At 40.7% G+C, this 14052-nt stretch overlaps 1 pseudogene; it reads left to right on the top strand.

Moving 5' to 3' along the window:
• Nucleotides 1-2733: 2733 nt before the first annotated feature.
• On the top strand, nt 2734-3534 carry LOC144245383 (RNA-binding protein 7 pseudogene; annotated as a pseudogene).
• Nucleotides 3535-14052: the final 10518 nt, after the last annotated feature.

Below are 14052 nucleotides of genomic sequence, written 5' to 3'. Positions count from 1 at the left end.
TTTTACCTAGGAAGGGTGGAAGGAGGGAAGGGGGAAGGAGGGAAGGAAGGAAGGAAGGAAGGGAGGGAGGGAGGGAGAGAAAAGTACAGGACTCAGGACTCTTTCTGCCCAACATGCTTCAGTTACACTAGGCCAAATAGTGTGTTAACTTTTTTTTCCAGAACAAGAAACTGCAGTCCTATAACTGTTGAGAGAACCAGGAGAAAAACTGAGACTAAATATTTCCAGAAAACATAAAAGTAATGTCTCAAATATTTACTGCCACCAACACCAAATTAGGTCATTTTTCTTAACACAAAACAAATCTGTGACATGGGAAGAGGGGGGTGGGGAGGGGGAAACTGAGGCTCTGCTTCACTCAGTGAGTCCATCACTGGGAGAGCTAGGCCCCAAGCCCGAAAGCCCTGGCAGGGAGGACTTTACTCTGTAAATTTTATTGACTTTAAATGGAAAAGGAAAGTATGTGATAGAGCTGATGATATAATCTATTGCTTGATTACAGGTGTCAAGACAGCCAGAGAAAACCATGAAAGGAAGACCTAGCAAGTACTGTATTAATTTTAAATAACTTAAGGCAATAGTTCCCAATGTGTGGTGCTTTGGGTTTTTTGCTTGTTTGGGTTGATTTGGTGATTTGGGGGAGCATATGGAAGAATTTGGGGGGCATTTTTAAAGGCTTTTTTCAGTTTTATTGAAGTATATCTGACAAATAAAATTGTAAGATATTTAAGGTGTACATTGTGGTGATTTGATATATTCATATATATTATGAAAGATCCTCCCCTATCTAGTTCATTAATACATCCATCCCACACACATACTTTTCTTTCTTCCTTTCTTCTCCTTCTCCTTCTTCTCCTCCTCCCCTCCTCCTCCTCCTCTTCCTCCTCCTCCTCCTCCTCTTCCTCCTCCTCCTTCGTGAGACCATTTAAGTTCTCTCTTAGTAACTTTCAATTAAGCAAGTGTTATCTATCAATTACAGTCCCCATGTTTTATATTAGATCCTCAGACCTTATTCATCTTATAGCTGAAAGTTTGTATTCTTTTCCCAATCCCTCCCTCACCCCCACCTCCTGACAACCACTTTTCTACTCCTTGTTTCTATGACTTTAACTTTTTAAAAAAATCCACGTATAGGTGATACCATGCTGTATTTGTCTTCCTTGGTCTAGTTTATTTCACTTAGCATAATGTTCCCAAGGTGCATATATGTTGTCACAAGTGGAAGGATTTCCTTCGCAGTGGTGGGTGAATAATATTCCATAGGATATATGTACACCGCATATTCTTTATTCATTCATCCACTGACAGACACATAGGCTGTTTCCTGATCTTGGCTATTGTGAATAATGGTGCAGTGAAACTGGGAGTGCAGATATTTTTTCAACATCTTGCCTTCATTTCTTTTGGATGCATAACCAGAAGTGGAATTGCTGGATCATATGGTAACTCTATTTTTAATTTTTTGAGAGACCTTCATACTTCCATAGCGACAGTAACAATTTTTATCCCACCAACACTTGCCTCTTGTCTTTTTTTTTTTTTTTAATTAAAAGGAATTAGTTTTTATTTTCCCCTTGCAAAGGGAGGTTCCTTCTGAGTTTGGACAGTGGTGGCTGAACATGATCAACCTCTGGTTTTGCATTTAACATCTTGGCTATCTTAGGGAACTCAGAAGTTGAAGGCTTTTTCCTTCTCCCTTCTGTGACAATTTCAGAGGAAGATCGGCATCACTTGGCTTTTCCCTTGTCCATCTCCTCCTCCTGCTCGGAGTCACTGGTGCAGTTGCTGTCACTTCAAGGTCTTGAGGCTCAGGCTCAGGCTTATCTCTTGTCTGTTTGATGACAGCCATTATAACAGGTATGAGGTGATATCTCATTGTGGTCTTTTAATAATTACCCACATAGGCTTTTAATTTCTTTTAATTTATGGCAAGGGTGGTTGGCATTCCATTTATGGTGGTGATATAAAGAATCTTTTGAATATATTAATTTAAGTGAAAATGAGAAAATTTAAAGAAAATGTTTCTAAAGTATCAATACCATAGTACTATGATGAAGCACAGAGTAATATGAGAAGGGCAGAGCTTGGGGAAACACTCGTATATGACATGATGGAACCTCTCTTTGACCCATGGTCCCCAGAGAAGCTCCACAGAAGGTCAAAGGCCAGAATGTTTTATTTAATACATTTTCTTTTTTGTTTTTTAATTAATTATTTATTTGTTTGTTTTGAGAAAGAGAGACAGAACATGGGGGGAGGGGGTTGGGGACAGAAAAGGAGAGAGAGAATCCCAAGCAGCCTCCTCCCCGTCAGCACAGAGCCCAACGTGGGGCTTGATCTCACAGACCACGAGATCATGACCTGAGCCGAAGTCAGTCACTTAACCGACTGAGCCACCCAGGCGCCCCTGTTTAATGCATTTTCCATCTTGATTCATATGTAAGAATCTAGCTCTTAAGATGCTCTTAACATGCTCCTAGCAGTAGGTCTGTTCCCCATCAACATGGGATATGTTTCTGCAAGAAACCACATCTATCTTAAGTCACCTCAATTGCTCAGAGTGGTGATCATCAAGAGAAGGTTCACCCAGGCCCTGGGAGAACGCCAGAGGATCTGCCATGGCATGTCATGGGTAAAATGTCTACTTGTATTTATTTTATCTGAAATATAGGAAAATAGAGCGTGGCGGTGACGACCCTTCGGCCTTTTTAGGGAGGGAGTGACGTTGCGATGGGGGTGGTGGCGGCAGAAGCGGATCGCACGCTTTTGGTGGGCGACCTTGAAACAAAAGTGACCGAGGAGCTCCTTTTCAAGCTTTTCCACCAGGCTGGGCCAGTAATAAAAGTGAAAATTCCAAAAGATTAAGGATGGTAAACCAAAGCAGTTTGCATTTGTGAATTTCAAACATGAAGTGTCTGTTCCTTATGCGATGAATCTACTTAATGGAATCAAACTTTTTGGGAGGCCCATCAAAATTCAATTTAGATCAGGAAGTAGCCACGCCTCACAGGATGTCAGTTTGTCATATCCCCAACATCATATTGGGAACTCAAGCCCTACCTCTACATCTCCTAGCAGGTATGAAAGGACTGCGGATAACATGATTTCATCAACACAGATAATTCAGAGGTCTTTCTCTACTCCGGAAAATTTTCAGAGACAAGCAGTGATGAACAGTATTTTGCGACAGATTCATATGGTGGGAAGTTTGGTTCTCCACATCTGGATAAGTCAGGATTTTCCCCATCGGTTCAGTCACACAATCCTACGTTTAACCAGTCTTCAAGCTCCCAGTGGCGCCAGGAGACGCCGTCATCACAACGTAAAGTCAGACAGAATGCTCATCCCTACGCCCTGGATAGGCATTACAGCCGTGAACAGCGTTACACTGACCATGGGTCTGACCATCACTACAGAGGAAGCAGAGATGACTACTTCCATGAAGAATGAAATCCTGATGGCTGGAGCCACGACTATGAAAACAGAAGAGACAGTAGTAGAGATGGAAAATGGCGTTCATCTCGACACTAACAAGTATTAAAAGGACGATATTTTTACAGGGTCATTCTGGGCCCTTTTGGCTAAATTGATCTGGAAGTGTTTTGTTAACTGTACAGAGCAGCTTTACAAGTTGCCACATTTCTTTATAAAAATTTTAAAACCTATGGCTGCAGTCTAATACAGAAATAAGAATTGTGGTTCCAGTTTTATTACATTAATAACCTTTCACCTCAGGGTTTTATGAAGAGGAAAGGGTTTTATGCAAAAGAAAGTGCCACAATTTCTAATCATTTTAGACAATTAAGAAAGGGATGTATTATATGGATTGGTTGTATTATAAAGCAAATATTTTAATTATCTGTTATCTTTTTGTATTGCAAGAAGTTCATTGTTAGCGAATCAGATTTGGTGTATACAATAGAAGACATTCAAGTTTTGATAGTCTGAAATGACTGTCAGTATTTTGTTAATAAAAGAAAATAATTTCAGTGAAAAAATAAAATATAGGAAAATAAATTTTACTAATGACCAATGCACACTGACAGAACAGATATCTATTTTATAAGTATATACACTTAGGGGTCAAACACTAAACACCATTTTACAAATTGGATGTTTAGTCAGAAGAATTCATTACTATCATATCAGGAAACAATAGAAAATCTCAGGCTGGGCATCTTTGGTGTGATTGCAGTCTGTTGTGCTAGGCACAGTTGCTCTCTCTTACTCTATTCCTGAGGCAGGCAGGAGGCTGAAGAACCCACTCTGGAGGAAAAGATGTGTGTCCCAGAGGTCACCCTCACATGGGAGGAATCATTTTTATAGCCCTTTGGAAATCTCAAAACCCAACCATCTTGTTCCAGGTCCAAATTTAAAAAAAAAAAAAAAAAAAGGAAAGACCCAGGCCATAAATGGACTTTGTTTCCAAATTTTCTTACTCTTCATTTATAACTCAGAATTTATCTCTCTGTAAAAACAGTTCACAATCATTCATTTTCTTAGCAAAGATTTATTTAATACTCAGTGTGGCAGAAACAGTTGCAAAGACAATGTATAGATTATAATGCTGTCACAATGCTAGTGATTACATGGAACAAAATGTTGAACTGTCAGGGAAGCCACAAGAGTGAGAAATGGAGACTTTTGTGAACACTTTGAAAAGGTCCTCTAGTCTGCTTCCAGGACATGAAAGATGCGCAGAACCAGATTTTTCTTGCCCAGGTTCTCCGCTAAACTCACAGCTCTTCTCCTCTTCAATACCAACGTATCATTAGTACACTCTTTTCTCATACATTCATGAGTAGGGTCTATTTTGGGCCAGTGAAGAGGGGAAAGAAGTTCATCCACCAAAGTAGTTATTCATTATATAGAGGTCTGCTTATAATTAATTTTTTCTTGTCTCATTCAAAAAGGATGTTTTTAACATACCTCTCAGAGATCATTCAGGTAGTGCTGGGAATTGGATATACCTTGGTCCCATGGGTGTAATAAAAAGTCCCAAGGGCCCCGGAAGGGAGGGGCACACTTTGCTAGAATACTATTTAGTTCACAATTGACAGAGATTATGGGGAACTTTTCCGATATTTTCCCTTAGGGACCCAGGCAGAATGATATTTTTTCCCACACTTTTGAACAGTATCCACATCAGATTTGTTGTTTGGGCTAGGTTGCTCTTCCCAAAGAACCTAACATCCCTGGGACAATGTGGAAATGTATGAATATTTTAAAGTTCCGTCAACACATCATGGAGGTGGTAAAACAGAGTGGTAGTATATACGCTAGAGCTGTAACCACTTGCGGAGCATGACAGTGGCAGGAAGGAGACAGGGATGAAAAAGAGTTCTCTCTGCAGTTTTCACCTACCAGCACCCGTAACCAATGGCTGGACCCACACAAGTTCATATCAGAGGCAGAGTACAGAAAAGTGCCTGCCCTTGCAAAGAATGGTAATGATAATGACAGCAGCATAGTAATGCCATCTTGCGCTTTCTTTCCATCTTTGTTGCCTGCCACTCTCACCCCTACTCTGCCGTCCCCTCCCTTATTGCCTTCCCCACTCACCCCCACTACCATGGAAAGGACACTAAACAGAAAACAACGGGTGACCCTGGAGGAAGAACAAACTCTTAGGTTGTTCCAGACCCTCCTGTCCATTTGCAAATGCTGCTTTCCTCTGAGAGACCTTCCCTTCACCCTCCCAGCCTCCTGTTTGAGCTTTCTCACGGCCCTCTCCGTTGTCTGAAGTTGTTTCTACTTTGTTTCCTTGGGAATTATGGGTCTTGTCTCACTTCCCCTGTAGAATGTTAACACCATGAGAGCAGGAAACTAGTCTGTGCTTGTTCGTCCCAGTATCCCTGGTGCCTGGTCCTCAGTAAATAAGTGTTGATGAAACAGATGCCCTGAAATATCTGGGAAGATGATACAGGCATTCAATACATGTCTATTCACTAGATAGTAAGCACTTAGCAAATGGTGGTTATTATGGTTTTATTATTAAATTGTTGGTGGCAAAAAAAAAAAAAAAATTACCAGGCCTCTAGGATCTGACAGCGTTCTTTCCCAGCCCAGCAAAAATGATTTGGTTCCTCCTCACCCTGACCCCAGAAATAAAATTCTATTTTGAGCCTGAGAGCTTCACCCCCAGCCAGAGTCCCATCATATTTGTGTATTAGCCATGCAGGCTTAGTGCTACGATGCAATCTCCTTTGAGAATATCAGGTGAAAAATCCCCACAGGTTTGGCCTCAGCTTTCTTTGTTCACATTGTTTGCTTTGAAGACCTTAACACGGTGCTGAGAAATCAATAAGCAGGGATGCTGCTGATCCTGTCTATGTCTCCTTCTGATTCTCCTCTGGGAGGTTTGGCTCACTCCAATGCACTGATAAGTCATGAAGTGCCCAGCTCCATCTACAAATTAAGGCCCTTGTAAGTAATCAAGGAACACCAAGTTTAGCATGCTGTGGATTTTCCATCCGGAGTGTCATTAGATGAAACGAAAGTACACATTACAGGTTTGTGTAATGAACAAGCCTCAAGTTAGGTTTGCAGTGATAGGGTTATCAGTCATTGCACAAATTAATTATTTAGGAAAGCACTTTTTACAGTGGGTTTTCATTTAAGTTTTGCCTCTTGATATATGTGTATAAAAATGAGTAATCCATCGGACACTGCTATTGTACTTGTGCATCTATCACTATCGGGCCTTTTTTTCATAATTGGTTTATTAATTATAGCATCTTAATGATCTGTTTAAAATAAATAAACCATTTGCACCATTTCAAAGGTATTTTGTGAGGCTCAGCTGATATTAAAATAGCACCAGCCTTATGTGCTTTTTCAGCAAGTGACCTAATTAGTTAATAAAGTAATTGAATATTAAAAAGGATGTTGCAAGTGATTAAAATTTAAGAGCCTTCAGAATGTTATTAAAGCTATAAATCATACATCACTGTTTTAATTTGCATAGCTACAGAATTACTAATGGTCCCACATGTACACGGGGCTTGGCAATTAGTCCTTTAACAAAATGTTGGTGATGTTGAGGTACCAAATTCTTTCAACCTCTTTTGATAGCTACATAGAAACCTGCTTTTGCCAGATTAAATATCTAACTATTGAAATTGCTGCTTGCTCCCTTTGACAAGTATAGACATTCATTCACTCAACAAATATTTATGAATACCCACTGTGTTCAAGACCTGTGTTAAGTGTTGAGTATAATGGTGAACAAAACAGACATAATCCTAATGGAATTTAGGGACTAGAGACACTAGTCATAAATCTCCCTAAATTCATGTATAATTACAAAAGATGATATTGAGCTATGAAGGAAAGTATGATGCTCCAAAGGAATTTTGGTGGTGAAATATGAACTCCTCTGATAGATTAGGGACTAAACACTTACTTCCAGGTGAAGAGACAGGGACTTCACCCAGCAGGCTGAGAACCCTTGTTCAAGCAGGAAGTGCTTGATGAGTCTACTGGTAGTATGTAGGAAGGACTGGCTGAAGTTGTTGGTTGTTTACCCAAGAGCCTTTGTTCTTTCCTGGCTGTCAGAATCCCAGTTCTCTTAGGCTATAGAACTAGTACTGTGCTTAGGGAATATAGGCCCAGGTCCAGGGATAAATGATGAACAGTCTAAACCAATTATTGTAATGCCATTGCCCTTTGCCTGTGGATTGGCTTATGGTGAATGTTTTCTGAGGAACTCAGGATTTCTGGAAGAATCTTCCTCTCTGATAAAAAGAGACACACAAAATGAACATTCTTTCACACCATTATTTTGTATATCATCATTAGTGAAGGTAATTCTTAGCACTATAGCAGCCATATTGAGACTATGAAGGGGAAAGCAAAACAAACAAAACACTACACACACACACACACACACACACACACACACACACACACACACACACATGCCCTAAACCTAAGAACTCTGATATTGTTGAGTTGCTGAATCAACTCTGGACATTTTGGGTGTCTTACTATATGAAAGAATAAGTTTCAGTTAGATATTCTGTTACCTGCCATCCAAAGCATCTTAATTGAACCAGACGGGTCAAAAATGAAGACACTGGAAATTGTAAAGCAAATTAAAACACTAATATAACTGTCCAGATGAGCAGTGATAAAACACTAAGTTATAGTGGGACAGAACAGGAGGAATGGAAAGTGAGGTTAAGAACAGAGCTGAGGCATTATGAACAAGATTCAAAAGAGTTTGTCAACTTAGTTATCCAAGGTGCCAGGTAATAGTAATTGCCATCCATTGAGTATTTCCCATGTTCCAGGCATTGCTCTAAGCACTTTGCATGCAGTATCTCATGTAATCATTTCAACAGTTCTATAAAATACTATTAATTGTCATCACAGTTGAATTCTGTTTCAGTCGTGCTTTGATTTCCCAAGTCAAAGACCAACAGCCTCTGGCACCATTAGTAGGTGTAAACAGATGAGTTGCTTCAGACTCCTTGAGAGAGCTGCTGGCTCTATTGCTGCTTTCAACACTTTTCCTTCATAACACACAAAGAAAATGACAATATTTTAAGGTACACATTGGAGTAAACTGGAAGGGACTTAGGGCATCTACATGGGTCTTGGCAAAAACCTCCATTAGTCTTTCTTTAATATTATATAATTATAAGAAAAAAATAACTTTTTTTACCAAGAAAGTAAAACATTTTTTGAAGCCATTTCAAATTTTATAGCATTTGAGACTTATTTAAAGGATCTCATGGTTCTTTTTCTTTCAGTGACAATTGCACTACTGAAATTCCTTGAGATTGTGTGCCTGGATTTCAAAGCTTTGGGAACTTTCTCAAACAAAATTATTTCAAGATTATAAAAAAAAATGCTTCAATTCATAGGCCACTCATGCATCGTTAGAGTAGTTACTAAGCACAGCCAGCTTAGACACCTCTGAAAGGGCATGTCAGTCACAGAGGGAAGAATCCAATATGTGTGAAGACAGATTCAGTGCTGTGCCTGCCAAGAACCTCCTTGCCTCTCTCCCTGCCCCTTTTGAACTTGTGACTGGCTCCAGGTTGGCCTGGTGCTGTGCTTCCTGCAGGGCCAGCTTCATGGGTGTGCAACCTGTACTGTCATACAAGACCCCACACTTAGAAGGAGCCTTTTCTTGGTTTAATGCTCTGTTGCTGGCATCTTGAAATGAGTTTTGAGCAAGTAGCCCTGCATTTTCATTTTGCAATAGGCCCTGCAAATTATGTAGCTGGTGTTGGCATCTGCGGTACCTGGAGCACAAACTCCTCCAGTAGTAGCTACGCTGTGACAATGGCATATGTCCCCACTGGCTTTTGAGTTATGAAGCAACTTCTTAGCTTCTGTATTCAGTTCCTTAAAACAGAGCATAACAATGTGGATGTCATCAGGCTCATTGGGTTCAATGTTCACGTGACAATGGGTCATACCTTCATACCTTATTCCATTCAGCCACCCTCAAGGGTCCCTGATGAAACTGTTGATGTTCCTGGCTGGAGGTGACTGGCCCAGAGTTTGCAGCTGCCCCAAGAACTGAAGCATCAATTATATTACTCAGGATGCCATGGCTTGCCATTGGGGCAATCCTGTGCAGGATGTGTTCCTAGGTATATTACTTTCTGGTAAGAAGATCTCTGTGACCTAAAATAGATCTACTAGGTCCTTGCCAATATTTTTTAATATGAATAGATAGGATTTTTTTAAAGTTTATTTATCTTTATTTATTTTTGAAAGAGAGAGAGCAAGCAAAGAAGGGGCAGAGAGAGGAAGACAGAGGACCTGAAGTGGCCTCTGTGCTGACAGCAGAGAGCTCAGTGCAGGGCCCGAACTCAACGAACCATGAGATCATGACCTGTGCTGAAGTTAGGTGCTTAACCAACTAAGCCACCATCATGCCCCTGAAGAGTTAGTATTAAATTTTGAATACCCACTCAGTAAAAAGACCCTAGATTTGGTATGACTGAGGTATGATGATCACCAAGTGATATATTTGGGAAGGACTGAAGTAGAAGTGAGAGCTGGAAGGAAACATTCTGAATCCTTCCAGGCTCTTCCTCTGTCATGTGAGGGTTTTAATTAAAGCAGTTTCTCCCAACCATTTTGTAATTGGAATCCATATTACTTTTGGTTTGATGTCATAATATTGGTCTCTCTATTAAAATGACACACACACACATATATATTTATACGTAAGGGTATATAAATGCATGTGTACAGATGTATTTTTAAATAAGTAAGCAAAAACAATTCTAAGCCAATGAGGATAGATGACTCCCAGCATAGGAGAGGGAAGTTTCTGCCAAAGCACTTTTCATGGAGCAACAGATGTGCTCAGATGAACTCTGGGGACCGGGGAGAAGGGGAGTAAGAGGACTTGCTGAGGAATAATTGGACCTGGCAAGGGTAGGGAGGAGGCTGTACACAGGCCTAAGATTTCTCACACAGAATACCAAATGAACTAATTGCTTTCTGCCCTCAGAGGCAAAGATCATAAGTATGCATCAATCTTAGAACAAGGTCACACAAACAGAATTCTAACAGACACTCTTAAGTAAATACTATTTTTGCACTGCTTTACATAAATACATACACAACACTCCCCATTACAGTCTTACTATTCCAGCAAGAATCGTGCAATGAGAACTTTGTAGATGCTAATGGCATGGAGTCCTTCCCTTGTTCTGTACTGTGTGTGTGTGTGTGTGTGTGTGTGTGTGTACACATGCATGTGTGTGCAATCATTAAGTAGTTCTTGTGGTTAAAGTACTCATCTGGTCCACATGCAATGGAAGAAAACTATAACTGCATCCCTACTTCTTAATATTTTGATTTTCTGATTTAAGTAAGTCTTCTGGCACTTATCCTGGCCAGGCTCTCTTGCTACCAATCAGTGGCTTTCCAAGGATTATGAGGAAGCTATAAAAGTGTGAAACCCAAGCAGCACCAAAATAACAGAAGTGGCTTTAGCAAGGGACCACAAGGTAAGGGAGACAGGAGGAAAAAAGATACCTTGGATGACTTGGTGTTTCCACAATGCTAAAATGTTACACTCTGCCTTGTGGTATATTTGAATCAAGATCCCCCTTTATAAGTCCTTTTTCCTGGCAGGGCCCATCTCTGGACATGGGGGCAGAGAGGGAGGACCTTCTGGGCTTCATATTCCCAAGACCTTGCATTCACAAAGACTTGAGACTTTGTTTCCAAATGAGACTCCAGAGCCACTCACAGATACACAGAGAAGATTGATCAAGCTGTCTATCATTCAACTTGAACTTTTAAAATATATCACAAAGTCTACAACTTGGCTTTGACATTTCTTCATTTTTTTTAATGTATTGGGAACCTCAAATAATGGAAGTGGCTGGGCCCTCTCTCAACCTTGAAGAGGCGTGTATGTGTGTGTGTGTATGTGTATCTTTCTATGTGTATTTGTCCTCCAGTGCACATTTTCATAACTGGATTAGATGTAACATGCTCAATTAATTAGGGAATATTTTTATTACCAACAGCACTATTGGTTATAATCTGATCTCTATAAGGAACTGGCCAACTAGGCAGGTTAGTGTGAACTGGTTCATGACTGGAGGGGAACAAAAATGTTGTGCAGTAAACACATCTGCTTTGCATGTTTGGGCTTTGTTTATCATAAAACAGGCGATAATGATAAGGATGTGTAAGAAGCACAGTGTTAATGATAGTGCCAGTAGAGAGTGCGAACAAAAGCCATGACTTTTGAGCAAAAGCTAGACGTAAATTAAACCCTGGATTTGTTCAGAGTTGAGGTTTTATAGCTATACATTTATGGCATTTAGAAAGACCCTTGGTGTTGATATTCCTGCAAGAATAATTTCATCACTTCAAGTGTGAAACTCTCCAGTTACTGGTTCCAACTCTTCCCACTGAAGCAATTGCTTTATAATATAGTTTTTGCTGATGTGAGCATTTTATTACAGAGCAGTGCGTATATTATAAAACACACAAAGCTTATATAATGCAACATTTACTAACACACAGTACATTGATCACTTGTGGCTCAGAAGGTGTTTGCTGATAGTATGAAGACAAAGGTCTAAAAATATTTTTTTATGTTTGTTTTTGAGAAAGAGAGAGCATGAGCAGGAAGGAGCAGAGAGAGAGAAGACACAGAATCCAAACTAGGCTCCAGGCTCCGAGCTGTCAGCACAGAGCCTGAGGCAGGGCTCAAATCATGACCTGAGAAGTTGTACACTTAACTGACTGAGCCACTCAGGCACCCCTGAAGACAAACATTTTAATTTCAATAGTTGTATATTTATTTTAATGTGTGCTTTCAACTTAGGGCAAATGTTCCAATTTGCCATTGATAAGTGTAAGCTAAAAAGTGAGTCAATTTATAGAAAAATACTGAATCAGTAAGCAGTAGTCTGCCTAGGATAAGGCAAAAATCATGAAAGTGCTCTGCAAATGAGCCCATTTTGGAAACAATGGGCTACCTAACAAAAAGAAAGAGGATGTAAGCTTTGGGTTGAGTTTCTGATAGTGATGATGGCCACACTGAGCCATCCTGGTGACCAGTGCCATACGCATGTAAGGCTGCTGCCTGATACCCCAGGAGCGTGCTTTTCCACGTGACACTAATTGGCCCACACAGGAGTGAAACCATGACCCTTCCCTCATTAGCCACAGGCTCAGACCAGCTGAGCTAGCTCGCTCTGGGTCACTGGGGTCCCGTGTAGGAAATTACCATTCCAGTGCCCTGTGGTCCTCTCGTAACCCCAACTAATGAATGTCCCGTGGAGCCTAATGTCATTCCTGGGGGAGCACACAGCTCTCCCAGCAGTGGAAAAGTTGATGATATTCTGAAGTTTTAACCCAGGGAAAGCCAAATAAGAAAGCACAGAGAATTCAGGGAGAATAATCTTTCACACACCTGTATGCTAGAAAAAGGATGACAGCACCATTCTGCTCTGTCCATTTGTTTTCTAGGCCTGGTCTCAGTACATAGAAAGCAAGCATGGGGAAGAGAAGAGTGCTGCTGGGCATCACAAAGTAAGCTCACCAGAGAGTAAATGACATTAAGGGTGTACTCTCTGGGCCAAGTGGTATTAACCTATTTTAGAGATCAGGAAATTGAGGCTCAGAAGTAACTAGTGTAAGAGCCTAGGACGGCAGGCTCCTCTGAGGATTGCTACATCCTGGAAATAAACATATTATCAAGTTGAAAGGTAGATAGACCTTTCTACTTGTGCCCCTTTTCAGGTCTCCAGAGGAGGCCTGACAAGAGTTTCTTCGATAAGATGAATTTACAGTCAAGGCCAAGATAAGGCATTCTTCCCAAGTGTTGGAGAACATGGGAAGGATAGGAACAGCAGACTTTCCAATGCATCCTGAAGAGCTGGGAAAGACCACTAAGTCACTCCATCTATTTTTTAACAAGACTATTGGATCAAAACCCTTCCAGGGCCAAACTTACCGGTTGACGAAATACTTCCTGGTGCTCACTTGGCAGCCACTATTCCCAGAGCCACAATGGGCCTGCTGCCCTGGTGGTGCCCACCACCTTCATCTTCTTTGGAAGCCAGGAAGCCCTTATGTGCATGTCCACTTCCAGCTAAAGAACAGTATGAATCAGAAGGGGCTAGAGACGCCTGAAGCAGATAACCAAACCATATTTTAACTCAGCCCTCTGGTTTCTGATTAGTCAAAGGGGATGACTCAGCTCGGTCAGCTTCCTGGTCAATGCCTGAGAAGTTTAGTATTTTTGAAGTACAACTCTCCAATTTGAGAGTCCATCGGATCTAGATAGTTTCCCAAATTTGCCATTGATTAGCGAGAGATAATGGCAAGTACTTTTAGTTCCCTCACGTATGGAAGAGGGATAAAATCTTTCTCTCATGGTGGTTGTATTCGAATAAGGTATTGCATGTATGTTTGGTATAGGGCTGAAATACTAAAAAATGACAGTATTTCTTTATTGCCTAATCTGTCCTCTGCCCCTTCACATAGCATGGTTGAGTGAACTGTGGTGCAAGTTGCCGTGGTGCAAAAAGGCATGAGATAAAGCTTTTT

The sequence above is a fragment of the Crocuta crocuta genome, unplaced genomic scaffold (genome assembly GCF_008692635.1).
Source record: "Crocuta crocuta isolate KB4526 unplaced genomic scaffold, BGI_CrCroc_1.0 scaffold343, whole genome shotgun sequence".
In the NCBI taxonomy this organism is placed as follows: Eukaryota; Metazoa; Chordata; class Mammalia; order Carnivora; family Hyaenidae; genus Crocuta; species Crocuta crocuta.
This window is presented reverse-complemented; position numbering and strand designations above follow the sequence as displayed.